This window comes from Macaca thibetana, chromosome 20 (assembly GCF_024542745.1).
Source record: "Macaca thibetana thibetana isolate TM-01 chromosome 20, ASM2454274v1, whole genome shotgun sequence".
Lineage (NCBI taxonomy): Eukaryota > Metazoa > Chordata > Mammalia > Primates > Cercopithecidae > Macaca > Macaca thibetana.
In genome coordinates, this window is record NC_065597.1 from 66,267,188 (window position 1) to 66,291,184 (window position 23,997).

Genomic DNA, 23,997 nt, shown 5'->3' on the forward strand with positions numbered 1-23,997 from the left:
GCTCCCTGGTGAGGGAGAAGGGCCGCCACCTTGAGAACAAACTCCCAGTGGGTTTTATAGACTTCTTGGTGTCTCCAGCGGCATATCCTGCTGACTAGGCCTTTTTCCAGGAAGAATCCAAAGACTGCCCCAGTGGGGCCAAGGGTGAGGGACAGGGCCTGCCACGGGGACCTCAAGGTATCATGTTTAAATTCAAAGCTCTCAGCACATTTCATGCTGGAAATTATTAGTCAAGTCACAGGCAGCATCTGGCCCAGGGAGAATACAGAATGCAGAATAAAACCGCCGCAAGGAAAACAAAACAGCACATTCTGGTGTTTGCAGACCTGTCCTTGCTGCTCTGGAGAACCATAAACCAGGGATGGTTCAAATGCAAAATGGCTTTGTTGAAACCTCTGTTTCCTTCTGACTTTCCCCTTCAAAAGCAACACTGCTTTGTTTGTTTGCAGATTTGGCGGCTTTTTCAGGACCCAAATTCATTGTCAGCACCTCTGAGATTAGAGGCTCTTCAAGGGCCACTGAGGATTATTATTTCCTCTTAATTGCCTGGACTTTAAGGCTGCTTGGAATTCACTCATTGCCTCTTTTATCCATTAGCATCTTCAAAAATGTTCTTGATATCAGAATAATTCTAATAATAATGACAATATCATCAACAACCACTTATGAAGAGTCTGTGGCAGGCCAGGTCTCACTGACAACTGAACAGGCAGGCCTCCATAACAACTGTCTCAGCACTGACTGGTGAAGTTAAATATTAAAAGCTGAAAGAGCTAGTGCCCTTATACAAAGGCTGGAGTGTAACAAAAGCCCACCAAGAGTTGTGCCCAGGCCTTTCCTGGGCCTTGAAACATGACAAGATAACGAAGGAATTCTTAACAGGACCCATTTGGGATTAAACAAGTCTATTGGGGGTCTGAAGAAACTCCCCAGACCTCCACAAACAAGTTTTACTGGGGGTCTAAAGGAACTCCCCAGACCTCTCATTTAGTGGGAGACAAGATAAAGGTAATCACCCCAGTACCTGGACCAATCTAGACTAAGTAAATTTACTGAAGTTCCAGAGGAAGGTCTTCAGGACTCACACCTTAGTTATAGGCTGGAAGAAGTTAATCACTTATGTCTTTAGATGAATGCATGCTTACACGTAGACATATAGCTTAGAAGGTATATAAGCTTTGGAAAGCTTTGTAATTTTGAGTTGGTCTGGCGATATTTTCCAGGCCTTCTCCCTGTACCCTGTTACAGAAATAAACTCCCTTCTTCCCCGGTTCATCTGCATCTCATTATTGGATTGCAAGAATAAGCAGTCCAACACCCGGTTTGGTCTGGGAACAAGTCTAGTATGTGCCATACTCTATGCCAATCCCTTGGTGCATTTGGTCAAATTTAACCCTCTTAATTACCCTATAAAGTTGATATTCATAGTGCATGCTATGTGCACCACCCAGATCTCCCTTCAAGACTGAAGTGCTCATTCCCCCAGCTGCTGAGAATATTACTGGCTGACAAACAACTCGGGCAAGTTCTTCTTCAGGAGTTAAACCTACCCGGTGGAAGGGCACTGCCTCACCCAAAGTTTCCACCCCAGGGGCAGCCTATATCCAATGACCCAGCCCCCTCCCCTCCAGGTGGGAGGGCCTTCGGGATCATCCCAGCCCCAGGTAGCTTATGATGTTAACAGTTCACCTCCTCCCTCTGCCTGGTCCTGCTTCCCTCACTCGCAGCAAGTGCTGAGCCCCAAAACACTCCCCAGTAAACTCCCATCTCTTCCAATTCTGGAGGCTTTTCCCCTTTTAGAAAGCCCATCTCTGTCAACCCAAAGGGAGTTAGAGTCAGAAAATAAAGTCTTGCCAGTTCTTCCCAGGAGCAAAGAAGTCCCATGGCTTTGTGATTCAAAGCCTTGGTTTGTATATTGGTTTCCCATTGATGCCGTAAAAAATTACCAAAAATGTAATGGCTTAAAGCAACACAAATGTACTTCCTTGCAGTTCTGGAGAACAGAAGTCTAAATCAGCTCTTCCTGGGCTAACATCAAGATGTTGGGAAAGTTTGAAAGTTCCTTCTGGAGGCTGTGTGAGGATAATCTGTTTCCTTTGTCTTTTTCCACCTTCTAGAAGCAGCCCACATTCCTTGGCTCCTAGCTTCCTCCTCCATCTCAAGGTCAACAGCATAGTGTCTTTAAATATCTCTCTGTGTCTCTCTCGCTGTCTACCCTGTCCTGCTTCTGCCTCCCCCATCATATCGCCTCTGATTCCAACCCTCCCACATCCCTCTTATGAGGATGCTTGTGATTCGTTTGAGCCCACCCAATAATTCAGCATCATCTCCTCACTTCAAGATTCTTAACTTAGTCCTTACTGCCACACAAGGTCACCTATTCACAGGTTTCAGGAATTTCAAGGTAGATATCTTTAGGGAGCTATTATGCTGTCTACCATAATTGGGAAGATGGAAATACAACTGCTTCTTTTCAGTTTCATACAGCTAAGAGGTCAATTTCAAATCATTAAATTGGAAGATGATTCTGCCATATTAACACAGTTTTGTGAAATGGAGGCTGAAATTCCTTGTGCCTGATATCCTTTGGCAAAAAATTCATCAATGTGTCTAACAAGATGGAAAATGTTGGGGTATCAGTTTTGCCACTACCTTTATTTCATACCTGCACACTCAGAACTTTCCATTCTTCAGAAATCATGACCAACCTTCCCACCTTGGGAGCGCCATTAAATAGACCCCCAGGTGCTGGGATCCTCTTGTCTGTCCCTTGGTAACTCCACAGTGATACCTGGCTTGTGCCTTTAGCCCTGAGCTCACAGTTGTCACAGCAACTAATGCTCAGAGGTGCACTGAGGACCATCTAGTCCTGCCCACACTGTCCAGCACCGTAGCCACTGGCCACATGTGGTCATCGAGCCCTTGGAATGTGTTTTTTCCAGGTGGAGATGGGTGTTAAGTGTAAAATACACACCAGATTTCAAAGACTTAGTACAAAAAAGAATGAAAGGCCATGAGGAGACATGCAGGAAACTTAAAGGCACATTATTAAGTGAAAAAAGCCAGTCTGAAGAGGCTACTTTCTGGATGATTCCAACTCTGTGATGTTCTGAAAAAGGCAAAACTGTAAGGACAGTAAAAGATCTGTGGCTGCCAGGAGTTGCGGAAAGGAGAATTAAATTGGCAGAGCATAGAAAATGTTCAGGGCAGGGCACTGAAATAATTCTGCCTCTTAATACTTAGGCTGTATTAAGGCTAATGTTAATGTTTTGGGTATATTAAGTTAAATATACTATTAAATATTATTTAAGTTTACTTGGTTTTTTTCTACTTTTTTAATGTGACTACTAAGACAATTTTAAGTTACTTCAAATTATATAATTCCATAGGTTCTACAATTATATAAAATCACATTTGCGGCTCACTTTATATTTCCACTGGGGAGCATTGGTCTAATCAATCGATTTCTACAGAAGCTTTCTTTACCCACAGGCCCCACAGAATGTTGGCTGCTTCATTCGTCTGTAAGTGAATGCCACGCACAGTCTTGGTACATAAAGAATATTTTAGTCACTGCTTGCTGAATGAATGAGAGACTAATTGGGTGAGCACTTTAGCAGGCTGGGGATGGTTCTGTGATGCTATGGCTCGCTCTCGCTCTCTCTCGTCCATCCTGGAAACAAGTCCTCTGCTGCTCATCCAAGGAACGTCTTGTGGGACACTGTAGACAGCCCTCCACCTCCAGCAAAATAGTTCCTAAAATTGCTGTTTAATCAATTCATACTCAACGTTCTATCTATGCCATTCCCTTTACACCCTCTTTACATTTTCAAATGGTAACTGTGTGGGAATTAATACCTCCACTTTACAGGCAAAATGCCCAGGAAAAGAAATGTCAGGGTACTTGCTGAAAGGTCACAGAGGATATGTGGTTTTCTGGACTCCAGGCCTAAACTAAAAGCACAAGCAATTACACATCTTTGCTCAACCAAAGGGAGATAGAGTGTAGTCAAGTCAGGTTTTGTTTTACTTTATTATATTTTCTTTTATTTCATTTTTCTGATGGTAAAAGTAATACATCATCATTGTAGAACATTTAAAAGTTGAAGGAAAGTCTAGGGAAACATGAATAAACGTGCCCTACAATCCTACCCTTCCGTTATAGTCAAATAAAAGCATATTTTCCTCTAATCTTTGTACTTAGGACCCTTTACATAATTGACAGTATTTTTACAATTTCTCTGCCTTACTTTTTTATTCACTATTGTAGCATAAATATTTACAACATTATTTCAAACTCACCATGGAACAAGATAAATGCTATATGTGGAAAAACCATAATTAATTGAATTTTGTTCAGACTATGCATCTCTGGACTGTTTCCCATTGACCATTGTGAGAGAGCCTGGCTCTGCATCTTTAGGAGAAAATCTTCACTCCCTCTTGTGCTATTTTCAGGATAAAGATGAAGAATTAAAGTTATTGAGTAAAAGAGGAGAAATATGAATGGGGCCCTTGATACATCCAGCAAGGCTTATATAAAATGCCCTTACCAGACTCTACCCAGCTGTTACACGCTGTCCCGCAGTCTCTAGCCCTGACAGAGAGGAGCTGAACACCCAGAAGATGAGTAAAAAGCCACCAATTTTGCCTTGTTCTGGGCCATACAAGATCCTTTTCTGGGTCAGAACAGATCCCTCCCAGAAAGCAGTGTGGGAGCCAGTGTCCATTCACCCTTAAAACGTACAGGGAAATCTGCAAGAGAAATCAGAACAGAAACTGAACTTAAGCCATCCTAAGGGGGAGTGGAATGTATTGGCTCACATGGTTTGAAAATGATACTGAAGGAGTATGTAGCATTGAAAGGATGGGTTACAGGGATAATGTCTCCAAGCAATGGAACTGGCTCTCGACACTGCCAAAGTACATCTCTCATCCTTCTCTCTTCTCTCTCTCTCCCTGTCTCTCTTTCTCTCTCTCTCTCCCTCTTTCTCTCCCCACTCTTCCTCCTCTCCACCCCCTTTCCCTCTCTCCCTCTCTACCTGTCTCTCTCTTTTTCTCTCTCCCTGTCTTTTTCTCTCTCTCCCTCTCTCCCCCCTCTTTCCCTCCTCTCTCCCTCTTTCTGTCTCCCTCTCTCTCTTTCCCTCTCTCTCATTCCCCCTTTCTCCCTCCCTCTCCCCCTTACTCTCTCTCCCTCTCTCCCTCGCTTTCTCTCCCTTTCTCTTTCCTCTCTCGCTCCCTCTCTCTTTTTCCCTCTCTCCCCCTCTCTGTCTCTCTCTCTCTCTTTCTCTCTCTCTTTCTCTCTCTCTTTCCTTCTCTCTCGCTCCCACTTTCTCCCTCCCTCCCCACTCTCCCTCTCTCTTCTCTCCCACTTTTTTTTTTTTCTCTCTCTCTCCCTCTCCCCCCCCCCCCCCACATACATTTCTCACCTCCCTTTTCCCTCCTTGGCTTCATATCTTCTACTACAAACAGGCCTTTCTACATGACAGGAAAAAAGATAACTCTCAGCACCTCCAACTTTATGCCCCACTTTGTATTTACAACCAAAAGCAAGAGTGTCTTCCTCACAGTAACTTTCCTATGCATCAATTCCAGGGAAGAATGCTAATTGGCTCTGCTAAGGTCACATGTCCACCCACTGAACCAATTACTGACACCTAAGAAATAGAGGTCGATGATTGGTCAGACCTGAGTCATATGCCAACGTCATTGGCCAGATCTGTTATCAGAAGAAGGGAGATGCACAAACTCCTTGGACAATCTTTTTAAAAATAGCTACTGGCCGCAGGATGGCTCACACCTATAATCCCAGCACATTGGGAGGCCGAGCTGGGTGAATCACCTGAGGTCAGGAGATTGAGACCAGCCTGGCCAACATGGTGAAACATCGCCTCTACTAAAAATACAGAAATTAGCTGGTCGTGGTATTGCATGCCTGTAATCCCAGCTACTCCAGAGGCTGAAGCAGGAGAATCGCTTGAACCCGGGAGGCGGAGGTGGCAGTGAGCTGAGATTGCACCACTGCACTCCAGCCTGGGTGACAGAGCAAGATTCCATCTAAAAAAAAAAAAAAAAAAAAAAGCTATCTTGGTTAAGCATGCTATTTCTATACCCATAAACTCCAAAAACATCAGGTTATGAAAGCAAGAGCGTGGACCTTGTCATAGTTGTCATAGATAGAAGTCATTATTTAAGGTAATTTTCAATTTTACTTTTTTGTTTGTTTGTTGTTTGTTTTGAGACAGGGTCTCACTCTCTTAACCAGGCTGGAGTGCAGTGGTGCGATCTTGATCCGCTGCAGCCTTAACTTCCCTGGGCTCAATTGATCTTCCTACCTCAGCCTCTTAAGCAGCTGGGACTACAGGCACACACCGACACACCTAATTTTGTTTTGCTTTTTTTTTTTTTTTTTTTGTAGAGTTGGGTTTCACCATGTTGCCCAGGCTGGTCTCAAACTCCTGGGCTCAAGCGACCCACCCACCTCAGCTTCCCGAACTGGGAATACAGACATGAGCCACTGCACCCAGCCCTTGAATTCACTTCAAAAAGTGGAAAAATGATGGGAAGATAACTTGTAAATCAATAGAAGGATCTACCTTCTATTGATTCCAAAAGGTTGCCTATAATTATGCTATTTACCTGGAGATCTCACATGTTAGACGACAAATGTTTCTCTGCAATTACCTGATTTTTGCAATGCATAATTTAGGTGTTCAAGTTGTCGGGAAAGAGCATTTATCTATAAATACAAAATTATGTATGTGTATCATCAGGTTATAAGGTGATCAGTAAACAGGGTATTTAAGAAAAGTGTACAGTAATTACTAAAACTTGCTATTTAGGGCATATTACTTAACCAGGTAATGAAATCGCTGAACACTAGTTTCTATTTAAATGTCATTCATCTGCAGATAGGAAGACACTGCAGCTTTTAATTAAATCGTAGAATATCTCAGCTGTACTGTGCATTAGGTAGAAAGCTCTTTCTCTTTTATAGTGGGATGAACTGAGGTTTACTTCTCTGGCACCAAACCTAGAAATAAAGGTTATGAAATCTTCAATAGAATTTTCCACATCCCTTTAACATCTGCCTTACGTGTAAAATGAGATAATTTTTATAAACATAAAAATTTACTTATAGTTGACTTCAGAACTGAGATGGAAGAACATACTATCCAGAAACTAGTATTTGTTGAGTGCCTACTATGTGTTAGGTATGGTGCAAAGCACTTTGCATGTTTCACCTCATTAGAACCACCTGTCTTTTGTGGGTGATAAAACCAAGGTTCGGAGGGCTGATATTCATGTCCAAGGTCACACAGCTTTTGAGTGGCAGAGCTGGAATTCGAATCAAGCCAATTAGACTCCAAGGTCCATGTTCTGGCTGCCATAGCATGAGCTCAGAAGCTGGTAGTTAAAGGGATGAATGCCCAAGTTTTCTTCTAATTGTCGGGTTCCATGATGCCAATTTTTGTAGCTCTACTCTTAAATGGCACAAAAATAGCATCTGGTGAACCAAGGCTCAGGGGAACCGAATTCTGCTGGATAGTTCTGTCATTTGTTGTATTTTGCAAAGCAAAGCCTGTAGGAACCATATCATTTGCTGCAGACATTATGTCTTCCCTTGAGGGTGGCAAGCAGTAGATTTTAGGACATAACCAGAGTCCATAGAGTACAGATTTTGAACCTGAACTGCCGGGGTTCAAATACAGACTCAACTATTTTTTCATCCATGGATATAGGGAACTAATTTACCTTCTCTAAAGCCTAAGGACCCTCATGTGCAAAATGGTTTCAAACATATTATGTTACTACTCACCTGAATTTTGTTTAATATATTACATACTTGGACCATAGCACATAAGTCAGATGTTGCTGCTGTCTTCATACTTACTTAGTTTCAAATGCTAAGATGGAGTCATTCATCCATTAAATAAATATTTGTGGACTACAAGCTCTGTGTCAGGCACTGTGCTAAGCCCTGCCTATATACTAGTGAACAAACAGATGCAGTCTTGCCGTCATGAAATTTGTAATCTAGCTGGTGAGAAAAAAATGTATTGGTTAGAAATGCGTTTGGCTATCATTAATTTTTTTTTAAAAGCCCCACACTGTCTTAAGCTATAAGTACATGTGGGACTTATAAAAAAAAAAGAAGCCCAGCATAAATAAATCTAGATTTGGCTTAGAAGCTCAGTGATAGCATGAAAGTCCCGGGACCATCCTGTCCTCTGTTATTCTCAGTGTGAAAATGAGGTCTCACCTCATGGTCACAAGATGGCTGCCATGACTCCAAGTAATACATCTCCACGTGATGACACTCTTCCAAAAGGAAGGAATCATTCTTTAATGAGAGAGGAAAATGTTTGTCCGAAACTCCTAGGAGATTTCTTAGGTGTCATTGGCAAGAACCGAGCCACTGAGTCACATGCCTACCCCTAAACCAATTCCAGACAAAATAAAGTGGTTAGACCAATTGTGATATATCTCTTGAGGCTGAACAATTACCTCTTTCTTTAGCAAAAAAATTTAAAAAGAGAGAAAAAAAATGGGAGAATGTTTGTTGGACAGATGAAAGATGTCAGGTGCAGTCAGGAATACAAGAGACACGGCTGTGGGAGGGAGCCTGGGTTGAGTGTAAGGAGATCACCAGGAAATGCTGAGAAACAGACCAGCTGAGGTGCCAAGTACCCAGTGGGAAAAGGAGCCCAGAATATGCACCTGTTGGGGGAGCTGAGATAGCCAGACATAGAAGCAAAGGAACAGCACAGGGAGTCTCGAACTCCAGTGTCTACAGGGACCAGGTTGGCAATGAAAATGGGCAAAGTCACCTGGACAGAGGTCAAGACAAATGGGACGGGGTATGCCCCATCTGTCCAAAGGGACCAGCAGCTACTCCAGGATAGCCCACTATGGCCAGTGGGAATTCTGGTCCAGGGCTGTGAGAGCTTCTGAATCTTCAAAAGAAGCCAGAAATCTAGATTTCTAAAGAAATCTCCCAATTTTTAAGCACTGGTAACAAATTAAAAATAATGTTAATAAAATGGTGATCCAAGGAAAATATCTGCAGGCCAGATTCTCTGCAGTTAGCAGCCTTAGGAGTAATATTGCCTTACCTAATCCCGGAGGCTCTCACAACAAAGCCGAGTGGGTGTGCATTGGTTCCTGCTTCCTTGCATCATAATGCCCTAGCATGTTCCTAGACCCTAGCGTGCTCCTCAAGTAGCGTGTTTCCACTCTTTCCAGCACCTTGCAGCCATCCATGGATGTCTTCCAGTCCTGGATCATCCTTATTCTGATATTCAGAAGGATCAGTAGAGAAAGCCATGGAGGCCCATCATGACAAGCTGTTGAAAAACAACAAGGGTTTTTTTTGCAAAGTGTGTTTATCATTCATTTAACAAGTATTTATGGGGTACCTACAGGGACCAGACACTGTCCCAGGAGCTGGAAATATTATGAAACCAATACCAAGACAGCCCCATTCCTTGGCACAGTTTGCTTTCTCTGTGTCTTTGGTCTCCTTGGCTCAACTCTCTGCCCCATCTTTTCCAAGGTGGTATGGTGCCCACCACCACACATCCAGGATCTTTGTTTTGACCCTCTCTTTGCTAGCCCAACCTCACTTCCCTCATCTAGTTCCCTGGAGAATTCTCTACCTTTTGGCTCACTATGTTCCTCTTCTTAATTTGGGAATGCTACAGTGGATGTTCTGATAGGAGAACATTCTTTCTGCCACCATCAAGCCTCGGTGTTAGGTGATCTTGAGTCACAGGGGCCATGATTGTTTTTAGAAGGTCTCCCCGCAAGGCTCTTGGAAGAGACACAACATAAAGTGTCCTCTATGTCAGCACTGATGGAGTTCGGGTGTGAAACCCACCACCGGCTCACAGTTCAGTGGAGTGCAGCTGGCAGAATGTTCACATCTTGCTGGGCGCTTCTCAGAGTCAGCAAAGACTTAAGCCAATGGATTTCAATCCTGACTGCACCCTGGAACCCATGACCAATGCCCCTATCCACACCAATTAAATCATTATTCTTCAGGGTGGGGCCTGGAGCTCAGCATTATGTTAAAGCTCCCCAGGTTAGTTGAGAATCCGGTTGCAAACCCAAGAGCTGCACCCTTATTACAGGGTGCAGCTCATGCATGAAGACTTGTGGACTATTAGCTTCTGCTCTCAAAGTCCAACCTTAGGATCTCAGCTTGGCTACAGACTGATCCAACTAACCTCTCCAGACTCAGTTTACCCATCAGTAAAAAGAGGATAGTCATAAATAATAACTCCCTTGATGGATTAAATGAAATGATCAATGGAAAGGCCTTGGCTCATGATGAAAGCTATTATTAATTGTTTATTACCTATTTTCTTACTCTCCCCTCCCCATGGGGATCATCTGCCTGGTAAGATCAGCCCTGATTCTCAAATGATTTAGTGAGAGTTCCCAGGTTCTGTGTGTGTGAATGTGTGTATAAGTGTCTTTTATTTCTGTCTGCCTCCCTGACACTCCTCTACCAAAATATCACCAAGTTCTGTCACAGGGAGAGGCTTTGATAACTTGGAGGATACTTATGACTCAACGTAGCTGCCGGGATACATGGCAGAATTAGGAATGCCTTTTCCCCCTCTGTTTGCAACACTTTCTGGAATACGATCATGTTGTCTTAAAAGTGAAAAGTGAAGAAAATGGCAGCTCAGTTATTTTTAGGCACAATTACTGTCTTGAGAGACTCTGAATGGCTTTGTCACCTCCAAGCAGAACTAAGAGAAGCCAGCCCTCTCCCAGAGTGCTGTGTGGTAGCTGGAGCTGACAGTCCTTGCCAATAAGGTTTCTATACATATGTGCAGAATGGCATGATTGGGGAAGGATGCCATTATTACAGGCCTGGTGAGAAAACTTTCCAGAAAGAAAAACAATATTAGAAAATAAAAAGAGGAGAGGCAAATTTAACAGACAAGCTTTCTACACTTCCCACTGCCTCTAAATGTCACATCTCTGAAGACTCAATTTGGTGAAAAAGCACCATTTGAGGTTGTGATGCTGGAGCCCCTACAATCTCACAGCAGAAAGATCTCATCCTGGAGGATTTCACAGGGTGATGACAGGCAAGGAGAACATCAGCCTTGGAGACACACAGATTGTGGGTTCAAATCTCAGCTCCACCATGGTCTAGGCCAACCAATTTAACCTCTCCAGACTTAGTTTCCTCATCTTTAAAATGGGGATAGTCACAAATCATACCTACCTTGCTGGATTAAATGAGATGATGAATATAAAGGTCTTGCCTGTTATTAATTGTTCATTTGTTCATTTATTCAACAAATAATTATTCAGAGCTTTCTCTCCACTCAGCATTCTTCCTGATGGTGGGGCCTACCTCCATGAGCAAAACACATTTGGAGGGGGTGAAGGATTTAGTTAGCATGGCCAGAAAAGACTTCGCTGAGAAGGTGAGGGAGAGAGCCACGCAGATATCTGGGAAAGGACATGGCAGTCAGAGGGATCAATCAGCAAAGTTGCTGAAAAGGAAACAGGTCAGGGGTATGAGGAACAGCCAGGTGCCAGGGTGTCCAGAGCAGAGTGAAAAAGAGGAAGACAGAAAGAGAGACAGGGTCAGAGAGACCACAGGAGACGGGGCTGCATGAGGCCAGTCAGACCATTGTAAGAGTTTGAGTTTTACTCTGAGTTGTGAACCGTTGGAAGAGTTGGAGCACAGAAGCGGCAGGATCTATTTCCATGTACGTGCAATCCCTCCAGCAGCTTGGGAGAAGAGTCTGGAGGGAGAGGTAAGATTGGAGCAGGGAGAAGAATGTGAGGGCCTCATCCACTTCTAGATGCAATAGTATAGGGGCAGCAGTGGAAGGGGTAAGAAATGGCTGCACTCTGGGTATATTTTGAAGATAAATTTTGATGGAATTTGCTGACAGACAAAATATGGGGAGTAAGAAAAAGGGAGACATCAAAGATGACTCCAAGATTTAAGGCCTGATTTTGATTTTTATAAAAAAGTATTATACAAAAATGGCTTAACTTCAAAATAGAGGACAGTCCTTTCCAAGAGGAAGATTGTAGCCTTATGCTGGCATCCATACATTTATCTACCTGCCTACATATCTATCTATCTATCTATCTATCTATCTATCTATCTATCTATCTATCTATCTCTCCATCCCTCCGTCCATCTGTTCATCCATCTGTCCATCTATCCATCCATCCATCCATCCATCCATCTTCTATACATCCATTGATCCATCCATTTATGTATCATCTATCTATTCATCTATGTAGCCATCCATATATCTATCTATCCATCCATTCATCTGTCTATCTGTCTGTCTTATCTATATATTTCTTCATCCATCCATTCATCCAATTATCTATCCATATAACAGCTCCTTTTTTAGTGTAATCATAAACTTCTTGAAAACCAACATTAATAAACTAGTCTTTAATAATCTAGCATTAATCAACAGAGCAGCCTCCCTCCTAACCTAACACTGCCTTTGCCTAAGCAGTGGGCTCTGGGCGGGAGAGCTGGATAACTTCCTTCAGCTTTGGTTTCTGCTCTGAGTGTGAATTCCCAAAATTCCACACAGATAATTGAGTTGTCTGCTATTCCAGCAATACCACAGAAATCGCAATGAAATGGCTTTGAATGAAAGAAAGAGCTCCTGAGAAGGCAGCAGAGTGCCAACACTACCAACATCTAGTGGTGTGATCCTAGGATGAGTTGTCAGCCTCAAGCCTTGGTCCCTCTTTGGTAGGGAGGAGTCAATGATGTAAATCCCTCATCCTACTGGAAAGATGGCCAACCTTGAAGATGGCCTCATTGATTCTCTTCTCCTGATGGTTCCACTGTTGTGTAGCCCCTTCCCACATTTAACAGGCTGACTTGTATAACCAACAGGACATTGCAGAAATGATTGTGACTTCTGGTGTGTGGGCATAAAAGACACTGCAGCTTCTGCCTTTCTCTCTTTTGGAGAAATCAAACACCACGTCATGAGGACACCCAAGCAGGTCTCTGGGACTGTCCACGTGATGAGGAACCTCCAGCCACCATCAGGCACCAACTTGCCAGTCATGTGAGGGCACCATTGTGTAAGTGGCTCCTCCAGCCCCAGTTGAGCCTTCAGATGACAGCAGCCCCTAACAACAACTTGACTATAGCCTCATGAAAGACCCTGAGCCAGAAGCATCCAAATGGGTAACTCCCAAATTCCTGACCACAGAAACTGCAAGATAATAAATGTTTATTAATATTGGAGGCTGCAAGTTTGGGGGTGATTTGTTTTTCAGAGATAGAACTAATATAGTCCCCTAATAATAAAGGGTGAAGGCACACTTTTTAGCCTGATACAGAAGCCTCACCCTGACTCACAGACTCTGTCTCATCTCACACCCATCATCCTCCCAGATAAGACATGTACACCCTGGTCCTGGCCCAACAGACCTCCCAAAATCTTTTAAACACAGCATGCTCTTTCTCACATCTACATCTTCCCAAATGCTATTCTCCCTCTCTCTGCAACGCCCTTCCACCAATCCTTTCTAGAGAACTCCACCTCTTCCCTTATAACCCAGCTCAAATGACACCTCCCCATGAAGCCTTCCCCAGGAGATATGCACCTCTCTGCCTTCCCACAGTACTCTGCAAACACCTTAGCACTAAATATTGGCATGAATTTTGCACTGTCACTTTCTGCACATGGCAAGAGTCATGTCTTCAGCATCTTAGCATTTCTGCTGGCACATAGTAGGCTCTCAGAAAGCATACAAAGGCTAAAGATGTCAGTTACCATTTGCTCAGCTCCTGTTATGGGCCAGCACAGATTATCTTCACTCCACCAACCTATTGAGGCAAGAACTTTGCAGATGAGAAAACCGAGGCTCAGAGAGGCTAGCCCTTTGCCCAAGATCTCAGAGCTGCCTAGCGATGCATCCAGGATTAAAACCCAGAGAAAAACAAAATGAATTTTCCCAAAATATTTTTAGAGCTTTTGTCTGATTTATCCCTCCCACCACTTTATAGGTAGCTGGTGATCAAATGAGAGAAATGTATGCAGAAAACATTTGCAATAATAAGTCTCGGCAAATGCAATGGGTGACCATTGCCCTTAACAACCCGAGCCTCCTTCCTACAGACCCAGAAGCCAGAATCCAAATTCCCCAGGCCTTTTTCTTTTTAAATGTCTTCAAGCCCTGCCAGGTTCTATGCTTGCCCCTTATAACAAGGTGCTCTGACATTTCAGCAGCCACTCCTTCCTCTCTTCCCCCACGCCACCTGCAGACAGGCAAAGGGAACCAGAGGGAGGCATCTCTCAGGATGGGTGCTGTTTGTCTAACACTTTAATTTATTGTCCTGCTACTGCCGCTTCATTTGGTATTCAATGTGATCGCATCCATCCAGATAATGAATTTATCTGGTAATAACGTGGATGCCACATGCACTTACACTCAGCATTGTGCAGGGTTTTGCCAGCAGAGCTGCAACATGGCTAGCTCAGGAACTCTGCCAATTTTAAAACTTTCTTCTTTTTTTTTTTTTAGACAGGTTCTTGCTCTCTCATCCAGGCTGGAGCACAGTGGGGCAATCTCGGCTCACTGCAACCTCCACCTCCTAGGCTCAAGTGATCCTCCCATCTCAGCCTCCTGAGTGTCTAGGACTACAGGTACCTACCTCCATGCTCGGCTAAATTTTTGTATTTTTGGTAGAGACGGGGTTTCACCATGTTTGCCAGGCTTCTGCCAACTTTAAAAGAAGGTTTTCCTTTCCCCACCCCCACCTTTTTCAGATGGTTCAGGTATTTCTGCTGAATGGCACCTCTTTTGCCTCTCTGACTCATAACTATTTTTATGTTTGTCTTTGAACAAGGTCTCAATGCCCACCTATTGGTTCACAAAGAAGGTTTTTTTGATGCCTCCTTCTGAAACAGGGCCTTCCAGTAGAACTGTCAGTGGTGATGGAAAGTTCTACAGCTGCAAGGTGCAAGATGGTAGCCACGTACAGTTATTGAGCACTTAAAATATGGCTAATGTGACTAAGGAACTTTTACGACATATTTTATTCTCATTAGTTTGAATTTAAATAGCCACATGTGGCTATCATAGGGGACAGCATAGTTTTAAAAACTAAAACTACACTAGATCAGAGCTTCTCGAACTTAATGTTTATGCTCATTACCAAGGGATCTTGTTAAAATGCAGATTCCAACTTAGAGGTGGAGTGGAGCCTGGGATTCCACATTTCTAACAAGCTCCTGAGTGATGCTGCTAGTCCTTGGACCACCCTTTGAGAAGTAAATGATCAGGGTGGTGGTTACATTATCATTTGCATAATTCATTAAATTGAACACAGAAGGTTCTGGGACTTTCCTATTTTATGTAGTACCTCAGTCTCTTGGAGGTTGCGGTATAATCTTCGAATCCTAAGTTCGGTGGTTCTCACCATTGGTTGCACATAGACTTAACAGAAAAATCTCAGTGTTAAGGCCGAGTGCAGTCGCCCACGCCTGTAATCCCAGCACTTTGGCAGGCCGAGGTGGGCAGATCACAAGGTCAGGAGATCGAGACCATCCTGGCTAACACGGTGAAACCCCGTCTCTACTAAAAAAAAAATACAAAAAATTAGCCGGTCATGGTGGCGGGCGCCTGTAGTCCCAGCTGCTAGGCAGGCTGAGGCAGGAGAATGGCGTGAACCCAGGAGTCAGAGCTTGCAGTGAGCCAAGATCACACCACTGCACTCCAGCCTGGGTGACAGAGCGAGACTCCATCTCAAAAAAAAAAAAAAAAAAAATCTGTTTTTTTGTTAACGTGTTAACGAAAAATGTTAACATGTCCCAGGCATTTTTTACTGTAACCTCACAAATTATAGTTGTATATATTTATGCAAGTGCCAAGTGAGTTATGATTTCTGAATACAATGTGGAATAATTAAATCAAGCTAATTAACATATCTATCACTTCAAATGTTTATTATTTTCTGCAGTGAGGACATTTGAAATTTATTTTCTTAGCGATATTAACATGCACTATACACTATTTTTAACTATATCCACCATGCTGCGCAAAAGATCTCAAAAAAAGAAAACCCACAAACTTATTGCTGCTTTCTAGATAAGGCTTTTTCCAGAGGATGGAGGGTGAGGAGAATGGAAAGATGATGTTCCAGACATTTCATATGGCGTACTTCTACTCCAACATTATTTGTTGTTTATTTGGAATGCAAATTTAACTGGGCTTGTTGTAGCTGTTGCTATTTTGCTAAGTTGACCAACCTTAGTTGCACATTAAGAGCACCTGAGAAGTTTCTTTTTTGACTGTCAATGCCCAAGCCTCATTCTGTCTTAAAAATCCTAATTGTCCTGGGCATACCCATGTTGCATGCTTTGAAAGCTCTCCAGGTGACTGTAATTTGCCTCCAGGGCTGTGAAGCACCAGGCTAAGTCTGTGGACCTTAAACTTCAGCAAGCATTAGTCTCCCCTAGAGGGGTTGTTAAAACACAGATTGTAGGACCCCCACCCCAAGAGTTTCTGAATCAACTGACTTTCTTACAAGTTCCCAGGTGGTGTTGATGCTGAAAGTCCAGGCACCACTCTCTGAGAACATCTGGGTTCCTAGTCAGCAAGTCTTGAGCATGAAAAATTGCATTTTTAACAAATTCCCAGGTGACATTGATGCTGGTGGTCCAGGCAGCACATTTGGGGAACCCCTGGGTTACTTTATGCTGACCCAGAGGTGAAATTAACCCAAACTAGAAGCAAGCCAGTGTCTAAGGCCTGGTTCGTTAGCAGGTGCACAAACAAAAATCCAATGAAATCTGAACTGCCTGCAAGTCAAGGGTGCGTTCCCCCCAAGGAGCTCACTCTGTTTCCTCTCTCTTGGTGGCGAGGGATGATGGGAAGCTTTTTTAGCATCAGTTGGACCTGGTCCCCACACTTACTAAACAGTGGACCTTGAGAAATGTGCACCCATCTCAGAGCCTCATTTGTAAAATGAGCACCCACTACTCTTATTTCACGAGAAGGTAAAACGAAACAGGTATGCCATGTGATCGAGTAGGCACTCAATGTGTGCTGTCACCAAGAGGAAAATGCAACACTTGGGCAACTCTGGCCAGAATACTGTGGACCACAGAATACTGTGGACCACAGAATACTGTGCACCATCCATCCTCATAAATCTACAACTGAAAGATAACAAGCTTGGCTAGACCTGAATTTTAATCGAGGCCAATAATGTGCCACCCTGGCAGCTATTAGCATCATCTGGGAAGACTTTTGCAAGGACCAGGGCCAGGCCCCACACGCAGGGATGCTGTGCCAGGTGTTCTGAGGCAAGGCACGGTCGTCAGCGTTTCTGAAGCTTCTCAGATGTTTCTTGTGGACAGAAAAAGCTGAAAATTGTTTGTGTGGCGCTGGCTTTAATCCCAGGCTTCTGGCAAACTGTGTGACCTCTCTGTGTCTTGGTTTCATCCCTGTTTCCACAGCATACAGACAAACCTTCTCTCTCTCACCAGACGATGAGAGATAATGTGCTGAGAGATCAGAAGGAGGCCTGGAGATCACCCAGTCCAGCCTCCCTTATTTCACAGGTGGTGAAGCTGAGACTCAGGGAGAATGAGCAATTGGTCCAAGCTCACTCAGCTAGGTGTGTAATTCACATGCCACAACTTGACCCAGCTGTGGTTCAAAATCTATCTACTTTTATTGAACAAACACTTCTCAGCTTAGTATGTTCCAGATACTGTTTGGTTTTAAATGCTTTACAAATACTAGATACCTAATCCTCATAATACTTCTAAGAGGTCGGTGGTATTGGTGTTCATATTCCCATTTTACAGACTAAGCAACTGAGGCCCAGAAAAATTAAGCAACTTGCCTGAGGCAATGGTGTATGGGAAGCACTGTGGTAACTCAGTCAGCAGAGCACTAAGGGAAGGGGTTATTTTGTAACCCAAATTTACCAGGACATATACCTTCTCATCCTTGCTGCCAAAGGACAGAGATTTTAGAAGACAATAATATTTTATCCCTTTCCCTTTCTCCATCAATAAAACAAACTATAAAGTGACTGAAAAACGCCCCTTAACTTTTATAAGAGATGCCACATCTCAGTAAACCAGCCTTCTCAACTCAGAGGCACTAAATGCTTTTTTAAGAAAAACCATGAACACTTTTTTGGTGCCAAGAAGGCTTTGCCAGTTAAGGAAATAAAAATTCATCAGCAGTGGCTGCTCAGTCGGTCAGTGTGATTAGGCAAAGCTCAGACCCCGGTCAAAATCTGCCCCAACCTTCTTTCTTCATCAGCCTCGGACTCTAGAAACCTGAAGGTCTCCTTGGCAAGTTTGGTTCCTGCTGAAAAGAGGAGAGGAGAGCTTGGTCCGAAGTTTTGTATCTTTTCTGAGACCCTAACTTGCTACTTGGAATTGAGAACTTTGATCCAAGGCACCATTATTCCCCCTAGGAATTCATCTTTGTAAAACTCAAATCTGTTCACATCACGTCTGCACTTAAAATTCCTCAGTGTCTCCCTCTTACCTTATTGACAATGGCAAATCTCTCAGCGGGGTCTGATCACAGTCATTACTTTATCTACCCCCTGCTCAACCCATCTCCCAGGCTCCTTTTGTAACTGCCCAACGGATTCACTTTGCACACTGCCTAGACAGAACCCATTTACCAAGACAGGGGAATTGCAATAGAGAAAGAGTAATTCATACAGAGCCAGCTGTGCGGGAGACTGGAGTTTAATTATCATTACTCAAATCAGTCTCCCCAAGCATTCGGGGATCAGAGTTTTTAAAGATAATTTGGCGGGTATGGGCTTGGGAAGTGAGGAGTGCTGATTGGTCAGGTTGGAGATGGAGTCATAGGGGGTTGAAGTGAGGTTTTCTTGCTGTTCCTGGGTGAGACGGCAGAACTGGTTGAGGCAGATTAGTGGTCTGCATGGTGTCAGCTGATCCATGGAGTGCAGCGTCTGCAAAACATCTCAAGCACTGATCTCAGGTTTTGCAATAGTGATGTTATCCCCAGGAGTAATTTGAGGAGGTTCAGACTCTTGGAGCCAGAGGCTGCATGACCCCTAAACTGTAATTTCTAATCTTGTAGCTAATTTGTTAGTCCTGCAAAGGCAGACTGGTCCCTGGGCAAGAAGAGGGTCTTTTGGGGAAAGGGTTATTATCAATTTTGATTCAGAGTCAAGCCATGAACTGAATTCCTTCCCAAAGTTAGTTAGGCCTATGCCCAGGAATGAACACTGTATTCAGTGGACAGCTGATCAAGGACTCAGAAGAATGCAACCTTTTGTCTCTTGTCTATCCGTGACCTGGAAGCCCCCTCCCCACCTGGAGTTGTTCCACCTTGGACTGAACCAATGTACATCTTACACATATGGATTCATATCTCATGTGTCCCTAAAATGTATAAAACCAAGCTGTGCCCTGACCACCTGGGGCATATGTCATCAGGGCCTCCGTGGGCTGTGTCCCGGCCACGTCCTTAACCTTGGCAAAATAAACGTTTCTAAATTGACTGAGATCTGTCTCAGATATTTTGAGTTCTCAGTCTTAGGCATGTGTCTTTAAACTTACTGGAACTCATTGTCTCCGTCTGTAAAATGGAAATAATAATTAAAAAATATATATTCCTCCAATGGTTGTGAGGATTCAATGAGGAAATGCGTGGGAACTGAATAGCTCATACCATGCACTCAGAAAAAGGGAGTTGCTATTATTGTTATGAGAATGATGACAATGATGACGAGATTCACAGGGAGTCTCTGACATTCACACCTTCAAGTTTTGAACAAGCTGCATTTTCATACATTGCGCGTTGATGCCCCTAAATCCAATGCATATGCTCAACTTTAATTTTTTCACGAGTTACCATTTTACGGTAGCTCTGTTTGCTCAGTGAGGAAGCTCCAGCACCTTCACTATCTCTGTTGATAAGATTTATTTAGCTATTTGATTATCTTCCACTCTTATACTATTTTATAAAAGGTAACTGAAAACAGAAAAGGAAAAAGCACTAATGTAATAATAAGGGATCAAATCTCAGCCGAGATTGAATTGAGTAAGCACGCCACAAATGGCCCACCTTTAAGTTCATTGAATTTAGGCCAGTTAATTGCGCCTTCAATTGTAAAAGGAAGAGGACAAAATGAGACCATAGACTGGTGCTGGAAATACTGCTTCCGAGTGTGTCTAATGGATAAACTGCAAAAAACATTATGCTAAGTGAAAGAAACCAGGCACAAAAACCCACATATGGCATGATTTCATTACATAAAATGTGCAGAAAAGGAAAATCCATGGAGACAGAAAATAGATTAGTAGTTGCCTCAGGCTGGGGTTAGGAAGGAGAGTGACTTCAAATGGGCACGAGGCTTCTTTCTGGGGAGGCAGAAATTACTTGAAATAAGATTGCAGTTATGGTTGCACAACTCTGTAAATATATTAATTATCACTGAGTTCTACACTTGAAATGGGTGCAGTCTGTGGTATGTGAATGATACTTCAGTAAAGGTTAAAAAAATGAGGGGGGGACAAAAAAAGCAAGGAGTAACTAAAATCTTAGCATATTTGTCGTTCTTCAGGCAGTGACCTACACGCGTGCACACACGCACATATGCACACACACGCACAGTCTGATCACATGTAAATCCACCGTCTGAATTTCCACACAATTACTATTTGCAAGTGTGGTATAGAAAAGTGTTTACATTATGTTGGGCTGTAAATTTCTGGAGGGCAAGAGTCTCCTTCTTCCTCTCTGTCCCCTTAGCCCATTGCCAGCACTTAGTAAATGTTGCTGAACTGAAGAGAAATACAGTCCTTTCCTACTGAGAACTGCTGACAGAGAGGCTTCTACAAACCAAAATGGACCCTCGCCTCTGTAGAACTGCTGGTCCAATAAGTGGTGTGCCCCAATGTGGCTCTCTCATCCCATTTCAGATGGTTTGCTAAAAAAATTATAAATAAACAAATAAAATAAAAAGCCAGCCTGTAGCAAGCAAATAAATTCTCAACAGCTCTCTTCAATCTGGCCTTTGCAGCTTGCTAGGCTGTTTCATGTCATGACCAAAGATACTGCCCTCCAGGTCTTTCCATCAATGGTGAGTTTGCCAACACGGGTTCCCGAGCCCACCATTGAGTGTCTACATGTTTGTTGTCCATGGCTCCTGTAACTGCCATGGGCTTCTGGGAGCCTATATAGTGCTAGGTTTGTCTTAGCACTGAGCACACAAGTTCCTCCTTACCAAGCCGAGCATCGCAAACCTTCTTGATGACCCTAACAAAAGCGTCCACAACCATTCAGTCTCCATTAAATGGTGACTGATAAGGAAGGGACCCGGCTTAATTCTCTGCACTGTGCATCATGAATTACAATCAGAACATGCTGCAAAGGGGCATATTTGCATGCTAACAGGGGGCTTCCGGGCATGATTTTGCAGGAATTGCTCTCCCGGTGCTGCTGGAGTATTGTCTTTAAAAGATTTACTTGGAGGAGAACAGATTGGTATCAAGGAGCAGGCAGAATTTATAGGAAGGATTTACAGGCTTGAGCTGAATGTGAGGAATAAACCTTTAAACAAACAGATCTGCTCAGAGACAGAAGAATGCAGCGCAAGGACCCAGTGATATGTGTTCTGAAGGTAGTAACTGCACCCCTCACCAGCCAGGTGAGTGGGGCAGGTCAATGCACAGGAGTGAGTCCCAGTACCCTCCTCTTTAGGATGGAAGCGACGTCACAGCCATCGCAGGCAGCTGTTATATTGACGCTTGGGTATCTCTTCGTTTCTTTGTTCAAAGTGGGGCAATGTGTTTAGCAACAAATGTCTACTCCTCTCCGAGGATCAGCAGGGGATTAAGAGCCCAGAGATTTATAAATGTCACGGCTCGCTATGCCTGGCAGCAAAAAGCCCGGAGCTGAGACGCTGAGTCCACAGACACAGCGGGAGTCTATCCCACACACGTGTGCAAGCAAGCACTCCCAGGGAAGACACTGGACTCAAACTCAGAATCCCTCCAGACTGAAAATTTCGCAATTAAGTAGCTTATTTGAAGTAAATAAAGATAATAAAGGCTAACATCAATTATGATTCTCAGCCCTGAGCACCTACTAAGCATTATATGGTTTATCTCATGCATTCTACAAATATTTTTAAAAGGCTTACCGTGTGCCAGGCACTGTCTAGGGGATACAGCAGCAAAGCCAGCAGGTAAATATCCTTGCCTGCTTGAAGATTACATTCTACTGGTATATTTCAGGGAGGGAGGAAAGAGGTGAAGGGAGCAGAGAAATAAATTACATAACTGTGCTTTAATATAAAGTACATAGAGTATAAGCATGTAAAATATGTCAGGTTGCTACAAACACTCAGAGAAAATATATCAAGAGAGAGGCATGGACAGCAAGGAGTGGGTAATTAAATAGGGTGGTCCAGAAAAGCCTTATTATACATACGCAAGTGAAGATCTATGGTGGGGGCAGATACCTTGGGGAAAAGGTTCCAGGCAGAGGGATTGTATATTTTCAGTTGTGCAACCGTAACCACATTAATTTTAGAACGTTTTCATCGCCCCAAAAGGAAACCTCATGCCCCCTGGCACTTCTCATTTCTCCCCCTCTCTCCTTCCACCACCTCTGGCTACCACTAATCTGTTTTCTGTCTTTCTGGTTGACTTTTGTATTTAAAGGATGATGCATACAGAAGAGATTACAGAAAGCGTGAGGTAAAACAAGGCGACCACTTACAAGGCTGTTGTCATGAATCAGGCAATCCTCAGTGAAATTTTATGAGAATTCTATTATTATGCCCACTTTACAGATGAGGAAACTGAGGCTCTGAAATGTTGACTTGCCTAAAGTCTCATGGCTAGAGAGGAGCAGTGCCAGGAATTGAGACCCAGTCTGTCAACCTTGGGCAGAAAACCATTACTCATCCTGCCTTGAGGGATTTGTGTTCCTGGCTCCCCTCCCTCTCCCTAATAGGATTATACATTTCCCTCCTCAGTCATTGCTCTGCAGTACTCCCTGGTAAAGCAGGCGGAGGACTTTCTCTGCCTATTGAAGTGAGTTTGGACCTGTGGCTGGCTTTGGCCTATAGGATGTTAGGCTTTAACAGTGTTCACATGGTTAGCATGCCCTCTTACGCTTCTGCTAGCACCATGAAATTCAAATCCCAGGTAGCACTGGCCCCAAAAGAAGAAGGTGACATGTACGGAAGACTTGGATCCAACCCTGGTCCGGGAACCAGGTCCAGCTAATTCCAGCCTACATCCGCCAAACTCCAACCCACCTACAGACTCATGAATGAGAAAAATAACGTTTAAGGTATTAAGCCACCAAGATTTGGGCGTGGTTGTTACACATTGTTATTTTAGTAGACACTGACTAATCTACAAACAAACTACAAACAAACCTTAAATCTTTGCAGCCTCTTTTGGATAATAAAACAGGAAGCTAACTAGTGGTATTTTGGTTTCCAAAGCTGTTTTGGATCCACGTTCTCGTTGAGCCCTCACAGCAAACCTATAAACTGAATGGTTTCATTTTCCTTTTTATAGAGTGGAATCCTGAGGTTCAGAGATGCAAAGCCTCTCGCTTCAATTTGTAAAGGTCGAATGCACAATCCAGGTCTCTGCAAATCTTTCAACCTCAAGTCCAGCCCTCTACTATCTTTCAGCCTCCATCCTCTCTCCTGAAGTGTTCATTATTAGTATTTTATAATTGATTAACAAATGCACCGAAAGGAATCCAGCAGAAATATCTGATGGCTCAGAATTTAAATAGCTCCCACTAAGCTTGAACATTCAGTGTAAGAACCGTGCCCTCCCAGCCCCCACCGCTCCACAAGGGTTTTTCAGCACAGCTTTTATCAAGCTGCAGTTTGATTGCTGAGCTTCCACATCCATCTTCCCCACTGGACTAAGCTTTCAAAGAAAAAGGGCCAACCGATTTTCCTCTCCAGTACCCAGTGCTTTGCGCACG

The 23,997-nt window shown here is 43.5% G+C and overlaps 1 protein-coding gene and 1 long non-coding RNA gene across 2 annotated transcripts in view; one reads left to right on the forward strand and one right to left on the reverse strand.

Moving 5' to 3' along the window:
* TMEM114 (transmembrane protein 114) overlaps positions 1-23,997 on the forward strand; it is a 996,508-nt gene that overhangs the window by 120,105 nt on the left and 852,406 nt on the right. The window lies entirely within an intron of this gene.
* LOC126944802 (uncharacterized) lies at positions 4,066-22,272 on the reverse strand. Its single transcript, XR_007722186.1, has 3 exons — positions 22,181-22,272; positions 9,117-9,347; positions 4,066-4,755 (listed from the first exon to the last, which is right to left on the reverse strand). It is a non-coding gene; the product is annotated as an uncharacterized LOC126944802 (long non-coding RNA).